The sequence below is a fragment of the Diuraphis noxia genome, unplaced genomic scaffold (assembly GCF_037042655.1).
Source record: "Diuraphis noxia isolate RWA-SAM2 unplaced genomic scaffold, SU_Dnox_SAM2 contig0005, whole genome shotgun sequence".
NCBI lineage: Eukaryota > Metazoa > Arthropoda > Insecta > Hemiptera > Aphididae > Diuraphis > Diuraphis noxia.
The window spans coordinates 33,962,371-33,983,311 of record NW_028301715.1 but is presented as its reverse complement, the minus strand read 5'-3'; the positions used below and the strand labels follow the sequence as shown (position 1 = coordinate 33,983,311).

Below are 20,941 nucleotides of genomic sequence, written 5' to 3'. Positions count from 1 at the left end.
GGTTCATGACTATACTATAGTAATTACAGTATAACAAAAAAATAATATTTTGACAATTATATTATATATTTATATTTGTATATAATATTATGATATTCAAATTTGTAAAATAGGGGCCATATAATAATGAAATAAAAAACTGTGGGTCAGCTGACCCCCCCCCCCCCCCACAGGTCCACCACTGGTGGTACGGCACATAATTACACGATGACCGACGTTCTCACCGGCGCGATGAATATTATTATATTATACCATTTATACCTAAACATCACGCGTTTTATTCAACGGACAGGCGCGCACAAGATTAGCACTGAAACGACGACGATGGCTAGACCGCAGACGGACAAGACCTGCAGCAGATTTGCCTGCAAACACTATTCATGAGCAACGGTCGTCTACAAGTGGCACAAAACTGTGCACGATATCGACGTAGGATACTGATTGCGATGTATGCAAACGACCAATATTAACGATACATATGAGTCGTTATAGCAGTGACGTAACTAAGAGGGATCAGAGGGGGCGGTCGCACCAGGGCCCGTTCGTATACAGGGGCCCAAAGAAATAAAAAAAATTTTTCTATTAATTATCAATAAAAATTTAAAACTGCCTATATTTTTCTATTATAATATAGGTACTATTAAACAAAACATTTTTTTTTTTTTTATTTATTCATAAGGTGAATATTATAATATTTATAATACTAGTAAGGCGAATACCCTCCCCCGGATCTTCTTAATATAATATATACCTGGACGATGGACCCAAATCTTGAAGTTACGCCACTGGTCGTTAGGAACAATAATATTATCTCGTCGACCATTACACGTTTATTACGCTTCATATTGTCGTCGAATGGCGCTGATGTGCGAACTTAATATTATAAATAAAAGGACAAATAACAAACATATTGTTATTGTAAAGGAGCATACACACGAGCGATCGAGCGAACAAAACTAGCGAATGCTCGCGCACGCGCGTGTGCGACTCATCATGCGAGCGTGTAGAAGACGTTCACGAGCATTCGGAAGTATTCGTCAGCATTCGCCGAATAGGTCCAATAGACTCGCATGGCGAGCCAATCACTGTCGGTATTTTTGTCATGTTCAATGGAATACCGCGAGCTCATAATTTTTGTCCATCCACACGAACAAACAGAATTCATCCGAATGCTCATGTGTAATCGTTCGCGTTCGAGTGAGCTCACTTCGAACGTCGCACAATGTACGATCGTGTGTTTGGACCTTAATATGTATAAACCGACGATAAAGAAAAATAATAATAATTAAGCGTTGGAATTAATCCAATTGCAGATGATACGAAACAACGAATCGGTAAGCATATCGAGCCAGTACCAAAGTACAAGCGCGATAGCGACCGCCTACAACACTTTCCTCGGCCGATCACACTGTCATTCTGCGGGTCTGAGTGGGAGAATATCGAAGTCCATATTATTATAATATCTGAAGTTCTACTGGACAGATTTTCACGATTTCTTTTTCTAGCGCAAGCACACGCTATGCAGATGAGCTATCAATAGATAAAAGTCAAAAATATCAATTATTTAATTAGTCATTAGAAGTATAAAGTTTGCCGTATTGTTACATAGCGACGCGCGTTGCTTGCCGTGCCCACACGCACATCTTTACAACCCCTATTACTCCTACGTCTGCTGCAATATTGCTGTGTCGTCGTCAGCATTTTCTAATAAAAACATTATTATTTACGATTTCACAGTTTCGCCTACACCGCACAGCACTTAACGGAAACGAAACGGAATAATAATAATTAATTCTCATATGGCAAGTGATAGAAATTGTTTATTTCGTTCCGTGGTGTACCTATGTAATATTTGGTTAACATCTTCCAAAGTTGTAATTGCTCTTAAATATCTACTATTAGCACAAGCTCTTAGGCAAATCTATTCGGCAGTGTTACCTGTAGATTTTAGATTTATAGTTTTGCAATATTGTTTAAAAAATGATTTTTTGAGAGTATAAATATCAGTTGCCGTACTTATCATCGTAATTTATTTGAAGATCCGATTTAGGGTCTTTAAGTTTACTGCTTAAACTATAAAATTGAAAGAAAGAAAATAATGAAATACATAATCATACAATTTTACTTGGGTAACTATATTAAATGTGTTTGATTATAATTAATTATTTTAAACTAAAATTATTTTAGAAATTATATTTTAAAATCTCAGAAAAAAACAATTAAATTAGAAGTAATTAATATTTTTTTAAATGATTGTCGTATTGAAAACCTAATATTATGTAACTATTATATTTAGTAAAAATATGAATTATAATTGCTTTTAACAAAATATATATTTGTAAAAAAAAAAAAATGTTTGGTACAAGCAACGACACGTGTGGGATAACTAGTATATAAATATATACATAAGCACGGTGACATGCCACCGCATGGTCGGCATACATTGGTATCAAAAATATCCGTCAAGCTTCCACCGCCGAAATAATCAAAATGTTCAGCTATTATAGGTGACGCGTCGCAGACAGACATCGTTTAAGCACTTACAGAATACATTGGCCACAGTTTGCGTGATCGTGCCTGTGCCCGCGCGTGTGGCCACATCACACTATATTAGTAATATAATATTGCATTAAAGGCACGGTCAAATAGAGAGCAGACTGCCTGATCCGACGCGTACGCAGACCGCAGCGGTCAGTGATCCGCGGTTGTATTATTTTACTGAGACCGCGTGGGCAGCCCGCTTTATGTTTGAATGCGCCTTAACGATTAATAGAGAGTTTTTGCAAAGATACGCTAAACTTTACGGTAAAAATAACGTTCCGTTAAATGAGAAATAGCGTAATAAGTAAAACTATAGTTTTTGCATTACCGTAAATGTCGTACCTACCTATATAAATACGGTACCCGATAGTCGATATCATATTTAAATAAATATTTATCATTACAATGTTGTAATTATTTAATTACGTGTTGTTCACATTTTTATTTATACATTTATATTTTTATATTTTTATTCAATATGAATATTATAAATTGTAACTGATAAGCTACAATAGACGCGTTAAAAAATAAACATCAATAAATTATTTTGTTGGTTGTTAATAAAATGGTCTCAATAATTTTAACAAGCTTCAAGTAAAATCTATTTAATCTATTAAAAAAATATCGCTTAATCGCTCCCCCCCCCTTACTGCGCCTATGAATATGATTATGAATTACTTTTTCAAATTAGCACTGTCTTCTTTTGCCCAAATTTTCAACAAATACTCAACGTGTTCTTTTATCGCTCGAAGAGTAAATTGCTTATTTGACCACAGAATAATATTTTTTTTAATGATGGACCATTGTCCAGAATCATTTTACGGATTATGACATAAGACTTCCCGTAAAAGACTAAGTCATCTCCCGTACTGAATCTTAAACGTTCCTTTTTACTCGAAGAGTTCATACTATATTACTTTAATTTTTTAATTTAATAAAATTAAATGTGGTCACTGGTCATTAGTTTACCAAAGACATTATAAGAATATTTATAAACTTTTGATAATCAGTGTATTTTTTAGCCGATCATTTAACGCGATAAATTAATTTACCGTACCTGTTATATGATTAAAAATAACCGATTACGATAATCAAATAACCAAACCGATATTCGGAGCGCATGCGCACAAACATGTTTTGGTAGATAACGTTAACGTAATTTTTAACCGGTGTTGTGCAAAAACTCTCTATTGTTTGTTAGCGTTTCTGTTATATACTCTGTCCGGAAGCTGTCCGTCTTCGTCAGCGTCACTACGCTTTTGTACAGTTCTTATCGTTGTTCGCGCGACCGCCAATATAAAATACCATTTGAACGTCGGATTGGGTGCTATATATCACTCATTATTTTGTGCGGAACTTCAAGACACCTATCGCCAGCATTGGATGACGAGACGTTTTGATTTTGATGTTCTTTGTTGTATGTGGCCACTGCATATTATCGTGACTTACTCACCGTCGCGAAAATTAAACGCGAGCCGTATATATACGCCTTTCGTTTTCCGCTGATCTTCGCAGGCTGTTCGTCGTGTACTCGTGCGTTACCGAAAATCGAATCGTCTGCCGTTACCTTTGTATACGTGTAGTGCGCCTACGGTCACATCATGCTCGTTACACCCGTAATCCAGTATTGCGTGCCGCTGTGAGCGTTACCTATACGCTGTCACACCGCCGTCGGTTACCTTTTTACGTAACGGTTTATTATTACTGCCGTTGTGCATTTGTAACGTAGGTAGGTAGTAAAAAATACACTATAAGACGTTTGATTGAGATCGCTTTTGACCACCATTTGATTAGTACGCCGATCATATTCATTAGTTTATATTCGCTATTGCATCCTCCTCCTCCTCCTCCATCGCGGCCGATTCTCCTCCTCCGCTGCCTGAGCCGCCACCAACGATCCCTCCAACCGACCACACTATACCACCGCAGCAACAACAACCTACGACAGTTTATAACATAATATTACTACCTACTATAGATGTGTATTATCCGGCGTTGTCCAGTAGTTGCAGGGTTCGGTAGAACGAATATTAATATCTAAACATTAATTAAATTTTACAAATCGAAGTAGGAACGATTTTTTAATAAATAAACCATCTCAAATTTAAATGTTTTGCCGCTAATATTACATAATTACATAATATGTACCGCCGAGCTGCCATTGTCCTATTCGCGCCTCCGTCGTGTGACGGTTTCGTGCCAAATATCGTAATGTGAGTTTATTGTTAAAATAATAATAATATATAGAAATGGTATACAACAGTAATGTGTTTTTCAGTGCGATGACTCGCACGCGATATTGTTTTATCGTATAGCGGAAATTCGAACACCAACTGCATAACGTATATTGTGTATACATTCGATTATTACCTATTAATATATAATATTGTTATTAAATCGTTTTAAAATTGGAGTCGCTGACAGACTTTACCACCGTTTCCGCCACCGCCGGTTAACCGTATAATATTATTATGTGTGTTGCGGTGTTTAACGTAGGTACAATATTATTATTATACTATTTCGGCTGTGATACAAATCCACCACACGTTTAATATAATCCCCGTGGTTGATGATAATATGCGTGCATAATATATTATTATTGTAATATTATTATCGTGGTCGGAGGCGGTATAACCGAAATAACAAATAAATAACAACGACCGCGACACCCCTATAATAATATCATATTGCATTTATTTAATATTGTTAGTTTTTATTAAAAATTATTACAATCGAGTTGCTACCTATAATGCGCTTAAAAAAAATAAGCGAGATTTGAGATTTTTTAATGCACTTCGTTTATTCGTCTATTGCAGTATCGTGCAATGTATCTCATGTATTTTTTGTGAAAAACTAAAAAAAAAAAATGTTTTATGGTATATTAACGATTTGTACATCATTGTGTCAGACATCTTGCGATTTTTAACTTAATTAGTTAGTAAAAAAAAAAAAATTGTCATTGTAATATGTAAAATGTTATGCAGCCGGTTCATGATAATCTTGTGATTAGTATAAATTATAAAATAGAAAAATCTTTTTAAATCTATACACTATACATCATATTTTATTATTTATTATTTCTTAAGCACAATACTTTTTATTTGTGTTACAACATGTTGTATGTAGTGACAAATGAAAATGTTCGATTTACGCTATATAACCATAAACTTCTAGTGCGCTTCAGTATTTTGCTACATTGTATGTAGGTATATACCAAGTGTAGCGACGCTATTTTAATCCCTACAAATCATGAAATGTGCTACAACTGTAGTGTCGTTGAATTTAATTACTTTGAAAATTCTTGTGAATTTGTATATGAACGTTCATATACTGAGACTTATTTTGAAGATATTTCTAATTTCATCTTTGCCCCAGAACGTATTCATGAGAAAATGTTACGATGAATTAGAACTAGTGGGTATATGTGCATTTCATAGGCTTAAAAAATGAGACTATTAAAATAAACGTGATTTACTATGTCAATATATATAGTCATAAAATAAGGTATAAAACGTGACGATAAAATTATATGGTAGTAACGTATCTTAAAAAAATAGTAAAAAATACTCGAGTTCTATTAGACGAAAAAAAAGTTATCCAAGTCAACTACATATAATTGGAGTCCGGTGCAAGCGGGATGCTATAAGTTTTTATTGCATATATATGTATATTATGGATGTTTATTACGTATGTATCAAATGATTCAAATGTGTATAGATTTTCAAATCACATGATGCAAATTACATAATATAATAAGATTTGTACCATGTATATCTCTATATATACTTGTAATGTGAGTAGCAACCGAAAATTTATAAACATCTTCTGCTTTCATTTGCTATAAGGTTCCTATGATTCATTAAAAAAAAATATTTGTATGGTATTAAATATAACGTGAAGTACTGAAATCGAAGAAAGTTCGAGGAAAGAAAAATAAATATTAAATTATTTAAAATATAAATAAAAAATCAATATTAAAATTAATAAATATTTTATTTTTTTTTATTTTTTGTATTATTAATTAAGGCATTCCTAGCTAGAATAGCTATCTAAGCCTACTGATATTTACAAATTTTTTACAGTTTTTTTTTGTTTTTTTTTAACAATTTAAATTTATACATAATTAAGATAGGTATAATAATTAAATATTAAATAATATTAAGTAGTAGGTTTAAGCTAGTAATTTTCTGGCATGATACAATCCATATTGCGGTAGTTAGTGGTAGCTGTCATTTTCTGCGGTCGTGGGGTCTTCCTCTCTTGAGACGACGAATTTTTGGAGGGCTTTTGTGTAAGTTATAGTGAACAGTACCATTTGAGTTTGTAAGTGAGTGAAAGAATCGGTTTGCTATATGGTTTATGTGCTCATCGATAGTAGGGATTTTCAAGTCATTATGCAAGGCTTTGTTGCGTACAAACCAGGGAGCATCTGTTATTATACGGAGTATTTTGTTTTGATAAATTTGAATTTTGTTTAAGTGGCTTTTAGCACAACTGTCCCATATAGGACTTGCGTATAAAATTAATGGCCTCAGTACTTGCTTATAAATAATAAGTGAACATTTTTTACTAATAGTTGATTTTCTATTTAAAATTGGAAAGAGAACCCGAATAAATATTAATATATATATATATGTATATTATTTAATTAATATTTAATATTAAATATTCTCCAATAAAAAAGAACATTTCTTTTTTTTAAACTGGTAATCTGTATGTTTTGATAGCTTAAAAATAAAGCTTTATAAGGTATATATATATATTTTATGTTAATTTTTATGTTATGTCTTTATCTACATTGTAAATTAATTACCAATCGAGTTATTGATATTTATATTTTATTAGAATATAAATTGAGGCATCAAAGATGATATATATCAAATTAGTTATTATGATATTATATTATTTCTGTTATAATTAAGCAATCATTTTTGTAAAGGCTCTGATTAAATTTATTGTATTTATTTATATTTAACTACCAAAAAGGGATATTGTACAGATAATGCCAAAGAAGTAAAATATTACATATTAAAATATATCCTTAAAATTATAAGTATAGTAAAAAGAAATTGTGTAATAATAATTATAATAATTTAAAAAATGTTCATAAAAATATTTTTTAATTTTGCTATTGAGTCTATACAAAAATCAAAATTTGATAAATTATTACAATAGTTCAAAACATTATTCTCCAGATCATAAGAAATTAAGTTACTAAAGAAAGATCAAACTAATAAGGGAGGATTATTTCTTGAATTAAATTCTAGTACTTTTAAAATAATTTTTTTAAGAATTCAGTGCAAACAATAGCCCAACAATTGATTTATAAATAAAAATATATGGACAAACAAATGTTTAGATGTTAATGGTTCTAAACCAAATTCTTTAGATACCAAATATATATTTTATAATATCTATTGAAAAAAAGTTGAGAAATATTTATAGCAAAATTTTGATGTCATCGTCTTGGTTCATGTGAAAGAAAATTCGCAACTGTGCAACAAAATAATAAACAGACATTGATTTATATTTATACATATAATATAATATAGTATATATCTATACTATACAGTAAACAATAGTTGTTTTATTTTATTTACATAAACACTTGAAATTCAAATTTAATTTTATCTACAAGATAATTTTATTGAACAACGATAAAAATTCATATTTTCGTAATATTTCAAATGCTCAACTGCAGAACATTTTAAAACACATTATTTAAGTGCTAAACCGGCAAACCGCTGTACTTGAAAATTCAATTTTCGTCCTATATAAAAACAAAACTGATGTGAAATAGTATGGAGAAAATAGAGTAACATTTAAAATGTTAAAGTAAAGTCTTTTAAGCTAAGATCACATTGATAGAAGAATCTTTTCCATTAAACAAAAAAATAAAAATATATTCAATAACATAACTAAAAACCAAATTGTATTACAAATACATTTGTGAAATGTAGTTTTCGAAAATCATTTATTTTCACCCTTTAATGAAAACAAATCTGAATAAAAACTTAATTTTGAAAGTATAAAATCCCATGGTATTTAAAAAAAAATATTAAAGGTTTTTTTCTGTATGTATAACATTTAAATTATCATTATTCTAATCTAAATTTTAATTTGTATTGTCAAACCAAAAATTATACGTGGAATATAGATAGATATTTTTGTTAATTTATTACCTCAATGTGCACTGAAAATTATTATTTTACTATTTTTGTGTTAGTTGTTAATACACGCTTTTCATATTATGTACGATCAAAGGACAAAAAAAAAAAAAAAAAATGACTAATAGATTTGGAAATAGTCTTAAACATGAACTTAATAATTATGTAATAGAAATTAGTCATGGGGAAAAGGGTGAGGTCGGGTGGATGTAATATTATTACGGCTTGATTACTATTCAGTATCAGCCCTTATATACACTCACCCGATCTACATAGACGTTAATCCTTATTATCATTATTATTATCTTGATCATCACAATTACGTAATTCTCGAATGGAATGTGTGAATTAAATTTACTTAAGATTGCGATGCGTGTCGTGGTATAAATTAAAAATATTAAAATGCTGATAATCAGGAAAACGCATTTGCTCGTAATATTATATAAAAGCTTATATCTCGCAGTTTATTAATATAGTACGTTTTAAATGTTTTAATAAACGCTAGCCGTATATTATTATTATTATTATTTATAGGTACGTATTATTCTACATTAAAATCTAATATATTATGATTATATAACGACATAATGTTTATGTGTTATTTAAGGTCGAAATATAAACAATATATTATTTACAGTCATTTCAATGAACAGAAAAATAATGTTTCAGAATCAAAGCCCATAACAGGCTACTATTGTTACAGGATTTTGACAATTATGACTTGAGTGCGAATTTTGGCCAAATCTCAAAGTTTTCAGTGCTTATTGTTACGTTGGATAAATATCAGCTGTAGTTAAGTACCGATATTCTAAATCATCTTCATTTCAGAACAAAAGTTGCAGTAGGTATAGTCGTATAATAGATTCTAAGTTCGTCGTTTTGTGTACGCACACACTGGATATAACGTATACATTATAATATTATATTGAGTTGAAGTTATTTACATATATAATTATTATTCAAATATATATTTTCGACTAGTATATAATCTTTGTTACAACTTCAACAACTATTACTTTATTAGAATAGCGTACCTACGATAGTTGTTCGGAATACATTAAATACCTATTCGCAAATGTTAAGTTTTGAGTGTGCGTTTCAGCAAAAGTTTTTGAGACATAAAAACCACCAATAAGTTCGTCACACATCTACACAAGTTTGAAAACGGTCTGTATACACTTAGCGTAATCAATTGGCATTAAAATCGTCGTTCAATATTAAGTTAAGACATAAATTATACCCTGGGAAGAGCGTGATGTACATACTTCAGCTTATTTAAGGAACCATCGTCTCGATTTTCACACTTTGGATCAGGGTAATAATGGATCGTGGTATATTGAATAATTGTAGGTGAAAAATAATAATCATCGTGTTAAAGATAATGCATTTTTTTTTTACTTGATTGTGTTCATATTTAATTCTATACTTACCTTTAGTATAGTCATATAATTTTTTATATTTATAGGAAAACATCTCTCAGGCAGAATTTTTTTGTTGAAATACTTAGATAGGTACATTCAATTTACTGAAAAAACCGCCAATAACAACTTACAACGTATACACGCAGAAAACTCAATAAAATCATGATTTTAAATCTTATTATTTTATTTCAGAAATAAAATGTGTATACAGTACAACGCTATTGCTTCCTTTAAAATTTAAAATAATACGAGCTTAACGCTAGGTAAACCAAAAATAAATATTTTTAAAAACACTATTTATTAAATGGCCACAAATTATTTATGTGTGGAGTTGAGAAAGAACCAAATGCATTAAAAATTCATATTTTATGGTAGCACTTACCGATAAAATATAGTTTTTATGTTAAGATAAATTCATAATAATTGTTAACATAAATAATTTTGTCGACAAGACAAAGAAGTGAATGAAAACTGGGTTCAGATCCACCCTTTAGTGATGTTAGAATATACATTGAAAGTGTGCTAATTAGTGTATCATTATTTATAAATTATTAGTCGGACGTATGAAGATAGAAATAAAACGGATTAATTTTCCGTTAAAATAATATTACAAAATAGATTCATTATAAAAAGGTCAACTATTAAATATTTTTAATTTTTGTGGGACTTCGTTATGTAGATAAAAAAAGAAACTGTTCAGTATTATTTGTTACTTGTTGCTGTATAATTGTCGTAAGTTATTACATATTTGTTTCCCTTAGAAGTTTGTTGTATTTTAAAATATTCATTTTTTACAGACCAATTGAAATTTTATTTAAAACGTGTAAGTATGAATAACTTGTTATTAGTTATATTTGTTATATATAGTTATATGCATTTATAACCAAACGTGAAATCTGCTATACTAAAATATATACTAAAGTACTATTATGACTCAATTTATTTATTACTTAATTACTATTTTTTTTGACATTAATTGTTTGTACATAAAAACAAAATATTGTATAAAAAAAATATCCGTTTGAGGTTATTGGATTCACGTATTTTACGTCAATTAATAATATTTACTCATAACTTATTGCTCAGGTTTTAAAACAGTTTTAATTTCCAAACTTGTAAATATTGTTTTATGTTAAAAGCTTTGGATACAACAAAAAAAAACCCTATTTAGGATTTTATAACAGAAGTGCATAATGTCGTCTATATATTATTATTAATTGGGTTAAAAATGTAGTTTTCAATGTCATTTTTTCGAGGTAAAAATAATATTTTTGTGGCAATAATCGCATTCCAATTATTGTTTCGTGTAGGTATTAAAATAATAATCCATACAATCAGACATAATAAAAAAACACATAACAAGTAATAATGTGTATGCTAAAATTATCATAATTGTGTATAACCTATGATGATTAACTATTTAAGGTTTTTCTATCGTCAATCCATATTATAATTAACATTCCTGAAATTATTAGAACAATGTAATCGGTAAAAACGATTTATTCTATAGTTTTAATTGGATAAATTAAGGCACAACAAATGCAATATAATAAATGCCTTCAATATAACACGCTTAAATAGTAATATGTTGGAATAGAAATTCGTTTACTAATCAAATAGGTAGCTTTTGCGTGAGTGTAATCGTAAGGTAAATGTAGCGAAATGATCGAAATCTAGTTCACTGGTAGGATTTATGCACGTAGATGATAAACCCCGCAGAATGACAAATCAAATCTGGAAAGCGATCTTATGAATTAATTTCGTTTCGCTTATGGCGGTCGGAATTGAGTATTCGACGGTTACCGTCACGCGTAATATTTACCGAAGCACAGATAATAAGTATATTATGATTTATGTTTCCTGTTTCGACGTATAGATGCGAAGACGATGATCGCACGTTGCGCATATAATAATAATAATAATAATAATATATATTATAGGCACATACACGTTGATTTTTTGAGATTCGATTCGTGATTTCGGCGGCAGAGGGCCGAGATAAGGAACGTGTGTTGCTATATTATATATATTTCGGGAATACGTTTTAACGAAATTGATTTATCGAGCGATATGTGTGACGCGGTTGTCACCGGATTACGAACATCTGTTACTGCAGTGGTATGATATATATGTATATAAGTATATAGGTATCTACCGTTTTACACGAGCCCATAAAATACAGTATATTTTATCAGCTGTACCATGATATACGAAACGGAAATATTATGCGACGTAATAATTAATAAATGTCGGGCGATGCGGTAGACGACATGATTAAAATATTATATTATAACTCACCTGCTAATATAATATATTACGTATGGGTTGTATATGGATACGATGATGCGCGTGTATATAATGTAGGCTGCGCGGAGTGTGCGTAGACTGCGGTCTGCGGTGCACACACATCTGGTCGAGAAAGATATTACACCTATAAGTTCTCTCTTTCTATATTTCTATATAGGTATCTATTATGTTTATGGTATAAATATTTGCTTTTTTTTACTCACTCGTAGGTGTACAGGATGTCCCGCGAGGATTTACCCATTGCGATATCTCCCGAAATAATGGAGATATTAAAATTCTAGTTTTGTTATAAGACTCACAGGGATAACAACTACAATTTTTTGATTTTTAAATTTATTTTAATGTTTTGGTAAACATTTTTTTTATTTAATTATTTTCTAAAAAATTAAACATTACTTACCATTTTGTAGAGTTTGATTATATTGACGTTTTAAAATTTTATTTTCATTAATTTCCTGGTTTTCAATAGTTTTTCTAGTCTTGAAGAAATAAAATATGATTATAACTATAGGCACACTGAAATCGATTGTTTGGACGTACGAGCACGTGAGTGGTGCTGTGGCGTTTCACATGTTTGATAACACGACGGTGTAAAATTAAAAATAGGGAAATTAACGAAAATAACATTTTGAAACGTCAATATTTTCAGAAAAATAAACTCTACAATATGGCTGAAGCGATTTTTGTTGGTAATGACTAAATAAAAAATATGTTTTTAAATTTTTTATCAAAAATTAAAATAAATTAAAATATGAAATAATTGTAGTTCTTATATTCATGTGAGTCTTATTACAAAACCAGAATTTTGATATCTCCTTATTATTTCGGGAGATATCGCAATGGATAAATATTCACGGGACACCCTGTATTATAATATATACTATTATCATACGCTTGGCGTACGTTCGTTTATAATAAGTCTACGATGAACGTAAAATATTATTATGATGTCGTACAGCCCGAGTTTGATTGGATTTCGGATCGCTAACAAGAAAAAATAGGACCTTGAAGTCGGCGTATAAATTATATTATAATATAGGGTAAGTATAATAATATCATGATGGTGTACGTGGAATATCATTGTATTATAAACCTAAGCGCTGAGTTGTGATAATATTTTATAATATTATGTATAATATAGTACGAAACCCGTGGTGAAAAAATGAATAAGAACGAATATACGATGATGATGTTGATAAAAATAAAAATAAATTAATAATAATAACATTCACAAGACGAAGGTGTGGGTAGTGCAGAGCGTGTGTGCCGGAAGTGCAAGTCCGTTTAATTTGATTATCAGGTCAATCCGACCATGCAGGTTTGGTTTATCGGCTACACGGGTGCCCCTATGACCAATGACCATCCTCTTTTTTCACCATCTCTCCCGCGATGCGTGTACCCATGTATACCGCGCTTGAAAAGTTATCGAAGTCTCCTTCGCGCTAGATGATCCTCCAACCAACACTCCTATATTTTATACTTGCATCCCTACGAACGGCCATCTCCTCCGGTGATCACGGCGACTTCGGTGTCTGCGGTTCCGACAGACGAAAATGCAAGATCGGAAGTCGCCACCAGGATCAAGCGACACGAATATGTAAATGTCGACGGAGGTGAACCCGGAACCGTGCCAAAATGTTTTCCGGCACCTGTTTTATATAACGCGTTTAACGGCACATAATAATATAATATACAACAATATAAAAGTATACATATAAATGTCTGCGAGAGTAAAGAATTTTTCATTTCCTCGAATTCACCTCTTCCGTAGGTATTCTATTACGAATAAGACAGCAGCTCGTCGCCACTTGGCACAACACCATTTTACAATATAACATTACAAGCGTACAAATGTATACAATGATAATACTATTATAGTGATGGGAATACATTTTACCATACATCATTTCGCATATTATACAATAGCAGCTGTGTCATATTATACATATAAATATATACAATTTGTATAATACAAAATACAAATATATATATAACAACACAAATGACATAAACGATACTGTATCGTATATTATGTTTATTAAATTTATTAAATAGTGGTTGAAAAAATAATTCTCATTCACAATTAAGTAATAATCGATTAAATCAATAAACCATTTATATTGTTTTTTAATCACAGTAATCGTAAGTAGATATTCAAATTATTAACGTGGTAATTGTAGTATGAACGCGTCGTCGATTTCACGAATAATCCAATGACCAGAGCTATAAGAATATTCGAAATATAAAATATAATCCAATTATTATTAATGTATAGTGTTAAGTTTCCCCGATGAATTAAAACTAATTTTTTTTTTTGTTTAATTGTAGTTTAGTCGACTATCATGTTATTATTTATACACAGTAAAGGGTTTTTTTATTTATAAAATAAATAAAAAATACATTTTAAAGAATAAATTTAATGGTCGTCAATATTCAGAATTCATAATTATGTTTAAATAAATGAATAAATAAAAATGAGTATGATATAACGACATATTATTAAACCTTATGCGGTTTTGGGAGTTAATGAGAGTGTTTTTGATCAGAAATTGATAAAATTACAATAAAAAAAAAAAAAATGGAAGAATACGAACGTTATTTTTTTCTTTTCACGGGTAGTTTTATTTGGTTGAGAACAATAGATAAAATAGTAAAATCTATTAAATAAATTTCGTTGTTGTTAAAACTACAAGATTGAAATAATTCTAATTTCCCGAGAATAAATAAAAAAAGTCACATGATATGATGTACAATATTCAGTCATATAAAAAGTAATATGTCTAGTATATCGTTTCACTACAAGGTTTTAACGATCGCTAAAAGACGTTTTACCAGAATTCTTGCACGATCTACCCCATCCTAGGAGGGGAGACGGACGGTCCGCGAGTATCGTTTTCATATGTATAAACACGATTCGTTTTAACGCCTATTCAATATATTACAAACGTCGCTCCAGTACCCTTTTTATCGTTTTCTTTTATAACCGAAAAGCGCGTGTACTGCATACATGTTGTGTTTGATATGTGAATGATTGTTGTTGTTTTGTCGATTTTGGTTTTAATTGATGCCCTTTAGTTTTATTCTTTTCCAAAGAGTTTTTTTTTTTGTTTAGTTATACGTATTAAATTCACTACAATATCATTCTGAAACCAAACAAACTCCAAACGATAAATGTTCTTCATGACGTTATTTTATGACTTCACTACGCGAAATAATAACCGGATAAACAAAAGTAAACGAATCTGTGTAATTTGACTAAAATTAGTAAAGATGCTTATTTTAATAAACGGTTTTGGTTACTCTTGAAATAATATGGGAAAAAATTATTAATTATTTACAAAACAAAAAAAAAAAAATAATAATAATAATAAATGAAAAAACCACGCGATGTTATAAAATATTGTTTCATCCGTTAATAAAATTATGTAGATTAATATACGTACGCGTCGATGGTTTAAAGCGATTATTATGCCTAATACTTTGCGGTTAATCATAAATAATATTTATCTATCTCCGATGATAATTATTATATGGTACCTATACTAAATCATTAGCAATATAATAATAATTTATCCACAAAATTATTGTTAGAATAATAATTATAATTTTAGAAAATGATACTGAGGTGTTTTTAAAACAAAATTGTGTTTACTCGCAAAACAAAGATCCGCTATCAGTTATAATTCTTCTTCTTCTTCTTCTTATCGTGTTGGGTTAGTTTAAACTAATATTTATAGTTTTGAACGGATCAATAAAGGCTAATGTGACGGTGAAGCTTGTATTTGGACATTGTACGTGTTAAAGCTTGACTGTTTTACTATAAATATGTATATACTATATACAAATAAATATTTAATATAATAAACACATATGTTTGTGAATCGAAAGTAATAAGTGGCAAATATAAAGCATTACAGCTGTACAGTTAAATAAATTTAAAAAAGCATGCGTTTATTTTAATATTTTTTTTTATATAATTTACAATCTGTTACAGAATAGAACAATGAGTAAAAGTGATGAAAGAATAATGGCTTGAGTGAAACACAGATTAAAGAAACCTTTCAGTAAAGGCACTTCGACAGTTAGTTATGTATATAAATATATATGGGTTTATTACAATTTAAAGTTTTTAGATTAGTAGGTCCCGACACCACCGCCTTTTTAATCTTTTCCTGGGGTTACCAGGTATATTTGCTGACGCAAGACCTTTGATTAAGGGATTGGTGTAGTTTTGAACATTTAAATTGAATCACCTGTAAAAAGTTCTAGCTACGTCGAGGGCGGGATGGCAAGGTCATTGTGTAAGGACTGATTAGATACGTAAAAAGGTGCTTTTGTTATTTGTTTGGGTTTTCGATTGGAAGCGCTTATGCGGTTCATGTTTGAGATTTTTGCGGAACCCCATAACTAGATTCCGTACGTCTATATTGGTTTGAGGTAAAGTTTGTATATTAGTAGCTTGGTAGATAAACGCATATGGCTGGAAGTTAGTTAGAAGGGAGCGGAGAAGACGGAAACGATTATTTAAGGATAGTAGTTTATCACGGAGATGAGGAGACCAGGTAAGACGTTGGTCGATAATAATGCCTAGATAGCGAGTTCTCACTGCGATTGGCATTTTTAATATTAACATTAGTTTATAAAATCTTCACCGCAAATTATTAATTACCATTCGTTATATTATATTGGTTAGTGATTATTGTAACATTAGATATTATTTTGAATTCCTTACGGCATGATTTTAACATAATATTATATGTACCTAGGTAATGCCGTATGTATAGTTGACGACATAATGATGCTTTTATTTATTTATTAATGCATAAGCTTCAGCTACTAATGTTATTAAGGTTTCTGAAATACATTAAATCTTAAAAATGTATACTAAATATTTTAAGTATGATACACGAAAGACTTAATATGTTATCTTAAATATATTATGATTAATCTATGTAATAATTTGGATTTTCTGGATCAGGTTCTTCTCATTTAGTAGTTGAAGAATTAGGATGCTTTGTTTGTTTTAACATCGTACAAATTATAATATTGTAATTTTGAAGAAAATAAATATTATGTGTTCACATGGGGCTGTTAAAATTAAACGGTAGGTATTGACCTCGCTCTAAAATGCATTTAACTTGAATTCGGTGTATTCGTTTATTCATTTTATAAAATATTCTGAGAAATGAATCATATTTAATTTTTTAGCTTTTGTGTTGTCATATTTATCGATTATAGCACAGCAACGTTTTGAGAATATTTTAATTATAACTTGCTGCTTATAATTTTAAGATATGTCTTGAAAAATACTTGAATTAATTGAAATTATTTATCACTGTGTACAATTGAAATTAATTAAAACGGAAAATATTTTATTTTTATCTCTACAGTCAGTTAAATATATTGAAAAAGTACTTATAATATATTATAGCTAGTATATCATCAATTATATTTTATTGTTGAGCATTTTATAGAATTGAAATCACTATAACTGTAAATGTTTTTTTTTTAAAGTTCAAGCTATATTATTTGAGTGAATTGCATTACTTAATTAATTCCAAAATAAAATAGTGACGTTAATCTGTATCAAATATTTGAATATGCCCGAAAAGCATATCAATTATTTTACGTCTCAAAAATATAATATTATTCAAACATTTTTAAAAATATATATTCACAAGCTTCCATTCCCAGAGGATGAAAAATGTTAATTAACGATTAAGGAAAATCCGTTGTGCCTGTTAATTATTATTGCTCCCCACACTATGTATATCCATAAAGAAAAAAATATAAAACTGAAAGATAGCAAAACACTATACATGCTTTATATATACACCTATATACCTATATAAAAGGGGTTTATTTTTTAATGTAATTTTACAACAATAATTAGTCTGAATACAGCACGGTTTTATCGGCTTTCAAAACCACACTTTCGAGTAGAAAGCTTATTATAATATAATAATTTGGTTTTATTCATTTGGTGTTGTAATATAAATATACCATATTATGTTAAGTAATGTAGAACATTGTAAGCTGGTATGATGAGATTATTTTTATAATTTTCACATTTAGCCGCTGTAGATATAAATAGGTAGACATAATTTTCTACAATTCTAGGTAGAGGTATAAACGTGGAATAAAAAACAAAAAACTCACTTGAGCACAATGGCAATATCATAATCAAAAATAATATGAAATAAAAATAGATTTTTTTAAATTTTTAGTTGTATCGAATGTACCAATATAATATATGCTAGGGGGTGGAGTGACCGAGTCGGTAGCGACGCAAGCAGTCGCCGGTTCAAATTTCGGTCACGGGAGGTATCACTCTTTGGGCATTTCGCGATGTCTGGAGAGAGAGGCCGCCGGCCCCCAACAGGGCATGGCAGAAACCCACGGGTGCCCATTCAAAATTCTGCCAAACACCCGTGAATTAAAACCTTACAGTTCCTTCCCCTACAGTTCCCCAGGCTAATGACCTCAGTTTTCGAAGCCCTAACCATAAAAAAAATATATGCTATTTTTACAACTACATTTACTATATTTCAGATGGAATTTGACACATTTATTAATTTCATATTTTATTAATTTATTCTACAAAAAAAGCTATTTTTTAATCCCTATTCCAGGATAAATGTTTGAAATAATAAAACATTTTTTACATATTTTCCACTATTTCAGAATTTATGTATTAGTTATATTATAGTTGTGTTTCGTGTTCAAAGTATCGAGAAAACTATTTCGAAAAGTATTCAATATACGGGGTGATTCTTTTATCATTGAACACTCATTATTTAAAAAAGTATTTACTTTTTTGAAAATATTTTTTTACATAGTTTCAAGTTGTTGAAAAACCAACATTTTTATTAAAAAATTATATTTTTAAATATTTTTTATCCTTATCATTTTTTAAGTTTTTTACTTTTTTGAATGACAACATAGAGTTTTAATATCATATTCCAAAGCAGAATATTTTTCTAATTATTTTGATACGTAAAAATCGAATTTTGGACGAGTAGTTTATGAGTTATAAGTATTTAAAGTTTAGATTGGCGGAGTGGAGTGGTACAGGGTTACCCCGCAAAATGTTTGTCCACTACTCCGCTTGTCTAAACTTAAAATACTTATAACTCATAAACTACTCGTCCAAAATTCGATTTTTACGTATCAAAATACTTAGAAAAATATTCTGCTTTGGAATATGAAATTGAAACTCTAGGTTGTCATTCAAAAAAGTAAAAAACTTAAAAAATTATAAGGATAAAAAATATTAAAAACGTTGTTTTTTTAACAACATGAAACTCTGTAAAAAAATATTTTCAAAAACATTGATACTTTTTGAAATAATGAGTGTTCAATGATAAAAGAATCACCCGGTATATATATTATATCTATTGGGATAGTGAAATGCCAATGATAATACAGCCATTGTTTCCAAGTTAATAGTCACCTACAGCGTTTAGATTAAACTAAACCAAGCCCTCTAAAGTTTAAATAATGCGAATCTAAATTGTAAAGATAATTATAACTTATACATTTACCTAAATTCAGACCACCTCTCACTTTGATATTTAGTAAATATTAATAATAATTCCTCAACTTATTCCGTGTTTCGACTTATTATTATTCACGTTCATTAAACCGTTGTTGGAGGGGATACCGATGACACATTAAAACGTTTATATGTTATGCACCTAAGTTGTATCATTTTAAAATTATTTTTAAATGAAACAAAACGCATATATTATTATACGCTGACAAGGGATTTAAGTATTTAACATCGTTATAAAATATAACACGCGTGATATGATAAAAATTACTCGAACATCATATATATATATATATATATATATATATATATATATATATATATAATAACCTAACCGTTTTGATTATAATACAGATTTAAAAATGTGTTGTAAAATACAATTTCATTTTATATGTAAAACATTTTCGTTTTTTTTTTTTTAACATGTTATGTTATTTGTTCTTTATACCTATTTTTTATTTTTTTCATAAATATGAATTGGATGTGAATTAACGTCGTACGTGACGGAAACATTTGAGGGAAAAATATTTAAGCTTAAATATTATAGCTAGTGAACTTAAACATGGTGCAGTTAGAATTACTAAATAAAATGGAAGGTTTCTGTGGCAAACAGATTAGGGAAATAATGTATCGGACAAACGCAAAATATTGTGCCGTAAACAGTTGTAGTTTTTATAATGCGAATAAAATCGCTAAGCTGAAGTGATGGCCTGGATTTTAAAATATTTTTAATACGAAAGACTATCAGGCATGTCCTTTGTATTATGTCAGTTAATTTAAACGGAGTAAAAATAAAAAAAAATACGAAAAAAAAATCGGGTAAATTGTATTAATCTCAAATTAGATGCACAGTGAGACACGGCGCGGGGTTGTGGGTTTAGTCGTGAGACGATAGATTTTTATATTCATGAGCCGTTTATTCGAATAACTAGTTTTCGTTTCGTTTAGTTTTT

At 29.7% G+C, this 20,941-nt stretch overlaps 1 protein-coding gene across 1 annotated transcript in view; it reads left to right on the top strand.

Moving 5' to 3' along the window:
• Positions 1-20,941, top strand: part of LOC107169787 (uncharacterized) — a 97,644-nt gene that overhangs the window by 18,557 nt on the left and 58,146 nt on the right. The gene's annotated exons all lie outside the window — the stretch shown is intronic.